Below are 6410 nucleotides of genomic sequence, written 5' to 3'. Positions count from 1 at the left end.
TTAAATATTTTATTTATTTGACAGAGAAAAAGATCACAAGTAGGCAGAGAGGCAGCAAAGAGGGGAAACAGGCTCCCTGCTGAGCGGAGAGCCTGATGCGGGGCTCGATCCCAGGACCCTGAGATCATGACCTGAGCCGAAGGCAGAGGCTTAACCCACTGAGCCACCCAGGCGCCCCACTGGCTATGCTTTCTTGTATAGGTGGTTTTACATTCTCTATCAAAACCATTATTTGTGCCTCCTATTTTAAGGTAATCTGTTAGGTCCACAACTATGTTAAAAACTTCAAATGAGGTCAGTAAAAGCTCTAAACTTCTACAGAACATTCCATATACAAAGAAAATAAATAAGCAAAAACTAATGGACTTTATGGTACATAATGCTAAAGAACATAAGATATAATAAGAACCCTATGTATAAAATGATTAAGAGACTGACTATAAATGAAATACTTCTATTTTGAGATCTTAAAATCTCCAGTAGAACTTCTTGACAAGTTCAAACACAATAGTGGCTAAAACATGCCAACTATTTTTTTCTCAAATATTTCATAAATATTCCAAGAACCAAACCAAAGGTAGTATCAATCAGTCTGTATCAATCTTTAACAAGTTAAAAACTTGTTGCTTCCAGCCAACTATCATGTAAATCCGGGAAAGTTAAATTTAGCATGTTCAGTCTAAGGAAATGCATTTCACATACAGGACATAGTTCCAAAGACAACTCACTGGTTGAGATGTCTCCTGTTTGTGTAACTGAAAGCAAATTAAAGTCTGTCACATGCCAAATCCTCCCAGCCTGGTCACGGACAAAGATCCTAACTTTAGGAAGTCTGTCTGGAGAACTGAAGCATTTCCCCTATGTAATCACACGCAACAGCTGCTGGTGCTAAGTCATTGCTACTATAGAACGTGGGCCATAGAGCTGGCCACAAAAGATGCCCACACTGCCAGCAACCCAGGAAATTTTCCCTTCTTAAAAAGTGACCTGATGTTGAACAAAGTCAGGCTCTCGTGACCTACCGTTTAGCAAAGGTGATAGTTTTCCTGAACACATTTAGCAATACGCACATTATGAAACTGGCTTCAGAAAGATAAATGACTACAATCTGCTGTTTACCAAATCAGATATTTTCATCTTCTTCACTGAAATATAAATTCAGCCCACCTAACATAATTTTTGGCCAACAAACCTGGGTACATAGATGCTAGCCTAAACTTTGCTGCACTTCTAAAGAGATTTGATTTCAAGTGAGAAGTTAAAGGCTCTCTAGTAAATCCTCTTAAATATCTGAGAGCAGAATTAGTTAAACTAAGCATAAGCAAGCCTTGAATAGTGTTCACTCTCTAAAGTTTCATGAAAAATAAAGGGAATTTATTAGAGTTGATCAGAAAAATCAGTCACCATAATTTGCTCTCTAAAAAGGTTTCAAGCAAAATTTGTAAAGAACTTAGTCTTTAGAGTCATCTGTTGTCTTGGTAAATACCTTGCAATTCATCACTATCCCTTAGTAAGCAAAAGTATGGGCCATCTAAATGAAACTCATCTGTACCCTAAATTATACAAGAAAATTCAAAGCAAAATACTATTAGATTAATTTGTTAAAAGACAAATTCTAAAATAGCTATAGTTAAGATTTTACTAAATATAAATCCACATTAACTTGGTCCATTTATTCAGAGTCAAAGGAAAAACTTTACCTTAATCCTTAAGAAGAAAATTTAAACACGAATTTCTTTAAACACTGTTGACTGAGGCCAAGTCCTTATAAATTGAGATAAAGGTCTTGAGATTAAAAGCAATTTACTAGACACGCACACCTTCAGTAGTTACAAAACAATAGGCCTGGACTATTGCAAAACACTGTCATGATAATCAAAAAAAGGGTGTGGCGGGGGGACTATTTTATATTAAAAGAGATTAAAGACACATAATAACCACATGCACGTTGTGAATAACCACATTCACTTTGTTATGATCATAGATGAAAAACAGAGGCTAATTTCAATTAATGTTAACTTTCTTAGGTTTGATAGACTGTTTATACAGGACAGTGTCCTTAGTAGGACTAAAAGTCATAAAGTATAGGGACTTCCTTTCAGAAGTTCAAGGAAAAAATGACTATGACAATTGGTGAATCCAGGTAAGGGGAAAGAATATTGTACCATTCTTTCAACTTTTGAGTTTGAAACTATTCAAAATAAGTTTGAGAAAACAATTTAAAAAATAGAAGTTCAGAAGCAGCAAAAAAACAGGAAGGAAAACAAAAAAATGGAAAATGTGCTCTGAGACACTGTTCGCTGATTTTGTGGCTGCTTTTTAGCTTATGCAAAGGAAAGCTCAGATTACTCTGGGGCACACATTGGCCAGGTGTTATGGCTTTTTCAGATGAAGAGCTAGGCCTCAATCTCAGGGTGAGCTGTCAAAGTAAGTAACAGAAAAATTAGCCCTTGTTTATATTTGGAGCTCACCCATCTTTCTATTGAACTTTCTGAATGAATCAAGTCACAAACCGCCCCCACCACCAGCAAACCCGCAATTCGCTACGGCCACCAGGCTTTAGGAGAATGCCGGCACTGACCCTGCAGCAGTGGTCCTCTTCTAGCTCTATCTCATTTCTGAATGTGGGAACCACCTCCCTGCCTTCCGTCCAGTACATCACTTGCCTTCTGACACAAGTTTTACTTTGTCCTGGCTCCTGCTGCCTACGCCTTGCAATAGCAGTGACATGGATAGGTGTGTTATACGGAGGAATTTTCTGTTCCCATTCCGAAATACAGGAGGCTACAGAAATGCAGCTGCAAGAATTAGAGCGCCTATGTAGCTGTGGCTGGTTCAGCAGCTGCTGGCTGGTGGGAAGCTGAGCAGTATAGTTAATAGAAAGCTAAAAAATGGAAGAGAAATTAATAAGCAAGACTGAAACACAGAGAGGAACAATTCACTGCTTTTCTATCATTTAGCATGTTAGAATCATTTTTACTGAGTCACTCCATGTTTTATTCTTAATTTGCAATAAATTTTTGTTTATGCTAGGGCGCCTGGGTGGCTCAGTGGGTTAAGCCGCTGCCTTCGGCTCAGGTCATGATCTCAGGGTCCTGGGATCGAGTCCCGCATCGGGCTCTCTGCTCAGCAGGGAGCCTGCTTCCTCCTCTCTCTCTCTCTCTCTGCCTGCCTCTATGCCTACTTGTGATCTCTCTCTGTCAAATAAATAAATAAAATCTTTAAAAAAAAAAAATTTGTGTTTATGCTAAATTCAGAAATATTTACATATAGAAGTTAGAGAAATACAATAATATAAAACAAATGGAGCATCCTAGAAAGTTACCTAATCTGAACACATTTTCTCTAGTTCAAGTGACTACCCCACCATGAAAAACTTACAGATACTGGTGACAGAGAGACAGCTCTTTGAGTGGCTTTTTCCCTGGTCCCACTCCTGGGAGGGTCTCTCTGGCTTTTTGGCTTTGGGTTCAGTAACAATAGCCTTCAGTTGTTACAGTTTCTCATCTTTGACCCAGAGTTTATTTTGCATCTCCAGCTGCTTGGCTGCCACCCAGTGCTCCTAGGTTAACAAGAGGAACACAGGGCTAATTCAGTCACACCAAACAAGCATCCCAGACCACACAGCCGCCTCGTTTCCTAAGAATGACAGTCTTCCCAGAGTCAAGCACACCTTGTCATGTCAGCTCTCTGGTCAGCCATTTTAAGGGCAGAGAAAGGAGACAGAATGGACTGAATGGTGGCTCCTGCTACCACCACCACCAAAACCCTAAGCCTAGGAACATGGATTCGGAACAGCTCGGGTGGAAGTCAGCCACCATCCCGCAGGAGTGACACTCACGCATTCTTTCTCCCACTTAATGGTTGGTTGTCACCATGCCTTGCTTGTAGCCTGGCTTCTAGTCTGTGCTTGTCAGAAAACTGCTGCTAAAGTTACTGGTTCTGAGTCTCGAGTTCCTGTTGCAAAGTACGCTTGTCGTCTTCATAGATTGTAGTTGTCTTCTCTAAAATATCATTCTGGGAAGGCAGACCACTCTGTTCAGGATCTGGCTTGTAAACACTGCACGTAGCTGTGAACTGACTACTTTGGTGGTTTGCTCACGCAGGTATAGCTGTGGGAAGAAAAATCATGGAGAAAGCAGTTCCCTCTACAATGTTATCTGAATTCCTACCTCCATGCCTAGAAGTGAGAACTTCTAAACAAGGGCCTCACAGAAAAAGACAAAACTTAACTGACTTCATGTGAAAATGATTTTCCCCTAAAATTTGCCCTGAATTTTGTTTTTTAGGCTGTTTTCAGAAGAGAGAACACTATATTGGTTGCAATGAGCTTCTGTCCAGAAGGAAGGTGTACCCTTTAAAGGATATAGAGAAAACAAACCTATCATCCTAAGTCAAAAAGCAAGCTGTAACCAGAGCTAAACTCATGAAAGCCCTCTAGAAACTCACTTGTTTGGTTCAAGAACATTCTCTCCAACTGCTAAAGCCTACCTTTGAAAATTAAAGAGTACATTACCCTTCTAAAGCTCTTCACTCACATCCCTTCTCTTCTAGGGTGAGGTGTAGGGAGCTGGGGCTGCCTCTCCCCCAGTAAGCAGTAGTGAAAGGCTGGGAGGGCGAACAGCTAGGTTAGAGAGCAGTGCTAACCAGCCGGCATGCACATCCACTAAATCATGCCAAAACAAACCTTATACTCTCAAGTTTTGTTTTTCTTCTCCAGTCATTCTATTTCCAATTTCTGTCCTGAGATCACCCTTTCTTTTTCATGTAGTTTTCCTTGAATGTAGTTTTCTTTATTTAAAACAGCACTGTCAAATTCTTAGTGCTTTAAACGTAATAGTGGATACAAAGCATGCAGGCCAAGTTTACCCCAATTCCAAAATAACCAGTGAAATCAACTTTTATTAACCAGTATATAGCTATTCAGCAAATCATGACAGCCTGCAGCAGAAAACAAGTCAAGAAAGAAATCAAGAGTTTGGTTTCTAAATCTATATGAGAGATATTCCTAGAAAAGCTAGTTTTTACGGAAAAGGAGAGTCTTTCATTCTGCGCTACGGCGTTCCCTTGTCAGCTCTTACAGGTAAGTAATTTGGTTCAAAACAACTGCAAAAACAGAAATAACAGATTTAGGATCAGCTGGATGCAACTTGAAATCCCTGGAACACCAAGTACTAGTTAAATGACAGTTTTTCTGAGCACATTTCTTCCTTTCAAAATAGAGATATAGATTCCACTTATCTCACACCTTTCCTCTGAAGATTCAAATGAATTGATGATGATAAAAACCATAGACCTACTTAGCATTTGTAAGTACCAGGCTATTCACTGTTCTACATGATTCTCACATACTATCTCATTGCCACAACACCCTCTGAGGTAAGAACAGTTAAAATCCTCATTTTGCAGATAGGGAGGCCAAGAAATGGAAGATGAAATCATTTGCCCAAAGACATTTTTAAGATGTAATATTTATGAAGTGCCTTGCAAGTAACTAGTAGGAACTAAAAGCAAAGTAGCTATTATTCCCTTGTGTCTATTTCTGTAGATTTAAAAAAGGGAGAGAATACACACATACCTGTTTCTTCTGTTTTACGAGCTGTGGGAAAGTTCCTTGTCAGTCTAATTTAACAGTCCTTTCAGGACTACAAAGTGCAGAAACAGATAATCCTTCCTTAAGATCTGCCCCACCAGGGGGCGCCTGGCTGGCTCAGTGGGTCAGGCCTCTGCCTTCAGCTCAGGTCATCATCTCAGGGTCCCCGAAGGAGCCCCGCATCTGGCTCTCCGCTCGGCGGGGAGCCTGCATCCCCCCCCCCCCCCCGACTGCCTGTCTGCCTACTTCTGATCTCTGTCTAATTAATTAATTAATTAATTGATTGATTTAAAAAAAAAAAAAGATCTCACCCAAGAACTCAAATTTGTTAAAATTTCTGTAGTTGAAATGATTGCAGACCGCTTTTGGCCCTTAAATTGTTTGTGAAATTCATCGATCATCATCTGCCATAAGTGATGTCATTTCTCTAATGCCTCAATCGGTCTGGGAAGAGTCTGCTCATCGTTGATATCTAAAAGTTCACAGGACAGCAGAAGTGGAAAACTCTGTAAAACCACTTCTGTAACAAGTGGTTCTGCGTTGAATTTTAAAAAATTACAAGAAGTTACACAGGAGAGAAAGCTTACTTAAACAAGTTGATACACTTGTGATTAGAACCCCCAGTTCAGTGAGCCATGTGCTTTCTTGAGTTGTCCCAATCATACCTCCTTAAAAATGAGTTTTAAAAAAAAGTGGGGAGGGACGCCTGGGTGGCTCAGTTGGTTAAGCAGCTGCCTTCGGCTCAGGTCATGATCCCAGCTTCCTGGGATCGAGTCCCACATCGGGCTCCTTGCTTGGCAGGGAGTCTGCTTCTCCC

At 40.3% G+C, this 6410-nt stretch overlaps 1 pseudogene; it reads right to left on the bottom strand.

Moving 5' to 3' along the window:
• Positions 1–134: 134 nt before the first annotated feature.
• On the bottom strand, positions 135–4657 carry LOC116590079 (annotated as a pseudogene).
• Positions 4658–6410: the final 1753 nt, after the last annotated feature.

The sequence above is a fragment of the Mustela erminea genome, chromosome 5, assembly GCF_009829155.1.
Source record: "Mustela erminea isolate mMusErm1 chromosome 5, mMusErm1.Pri, whole genome shotgun sequence".
In the NCBI taxonomy this organism is placed as follows: Eukaryota; Metazoa; Chordata; class Mammalia; order Carnivora; family Mustelidae; genus Mustela; species Mustela erminea.
Note: the sequence above shows the minus strand (reverse complement) of the source record. Positions and strands in the feature narration are given on the sequence as shown.